Below are 1730 nucleotides of genomic sequence, written 5' to 3' on the forward strand. Positions count from 1 at the left end.
ACTTTGTTGATGTTGTTGTTTTTTGGATGATAGACATAATGCGATTAGTGTGTATGTATATAACAAAATTGGTGATTATGATTATGAATGACGCTGATTATTATTATTTTGAATGACTAATATATATATATATATATATATATATATATATATATATATATATATCATCAACGTTTGTTTCATCCATTTTATAATTTGGACCATAAACATAACGATTAGAAATGACAAAAAAATAAGTACTGAAATTTATTATAGATTAAAAATAATTAATCAATGACTAGTTTAGAGACTAAAAAAGCACACAATCCAAATTCAAAGACTAAAACAATAATTAAGCCTTGTTTAAAATTAGTTTTGATACCAAAGATCAATTTTTATATTTATTTTTAAAGTTGTTGAAATCACTTTGACAAGAAAAAAGGATTGATTTTCTAAATTAAATCATAATATTGATTTATTTTGAATTTGATTTTAAAATTGTTACAAAGTGATAAAAATCATCACAAAATACTAAAAATCACCATAAAATCTCAATTTATAATGTTAGTGACTAAAAAAAATACACATCAAATTTAGAAACTAAAACAATAATTAAGACTTTTTAATATAACTATATGTGATTCTATACATAAAAAATAAATTAGTAACATTTTCTTGATTTTTTATAGAAGTAAATATATTTAGTGAGCTATCAACAAAAAAATATATACTCATTGGTTGAAAAATAATTATCTTTTAAATTATTTATTGTCATATGGAAGGTCTTATAATAAAATCAAAATTTATAATGATTTAATTATTTTTATTAGTCTTAATAAATTATATAATTATTTTTTACATAGAAAACCGAAAGTAGTAATAAGTAATAGGGGACTATAAGACTTCACTAATTGAGTGATTAAATCTTCAAAGTGACTTTAAAGTTGGCATGGAGACAAACTCATCAAATCTACAATGCAGCCTCAACATAGGAAACATATAGGTGGTACTAGTGTATATTTTTTCTTCACTTATGGTCCAATAGTCAATTATTGTGTCAACTAGCTAGATCCACTCGTGCACTTTTTATTGGCTGAATAATGGAGCCTAAGATATGTTTGCCAACATGGTTTGCATCGATAGATACATGTCATGAACTTCATAAATAATTGGGAATGACTCAGTGCTAGAGAACTACAGTTCAGGGGGTAGTAGTATTTGTAAAAAAAAAAAGTAGTAGAAAACTAATAGAATTGTATAGGTACGAATATGTGCCCACAAGGTATTTTACTACCTACCGTACGTGATATTGACACATTATTTGGTATATTAACCAAGTAACTTTACGCTTAAAACTAAAAACTACATCTTAGTGATAAACTTTTTTTTCATCTTATAATTAAAAGTTTTACTCATGTGTCTAGCATCTTTGTATTTGTGATAATGTTACATTATTCCCTCGTGGTTGATTTCAACTTGAAACATAATTTGCCAGCTATTTCTAAGAGCTTATTATTATGGATCTATTTTAATTAACTTTTTGATAAACATTTTTAGGAAAAAATAAAAAAATTGAAATAAAATTATAAGCTGAAATCAGTAAATTTTGAGTTTTATAGAAATTAAGTAGATAATTGGTTTTAGCTTTTGAGAGAAAGTCAACTCATTTTACTTTTTAAATTCTTTTCTCTATAAATGCTTATAAAAAAATTATCTAAACAAAATTTATAACAACATAACACTTTTGTTTA

Source organism: Glycine soja, chromosome 9 (assembly GCF_004193775.1).
Source record: "Glycine soja cultivar W05 chromosome 9, ASM419377v2, whole genome shotgun sequence".
In the NCBI taxonomy this organism is placed as follows: Eukaryota; Viridiplantae; Streptophyta; class Magnoliopsida; order Fabales; family Fabaceae; genus Glycine; species Glycine soja.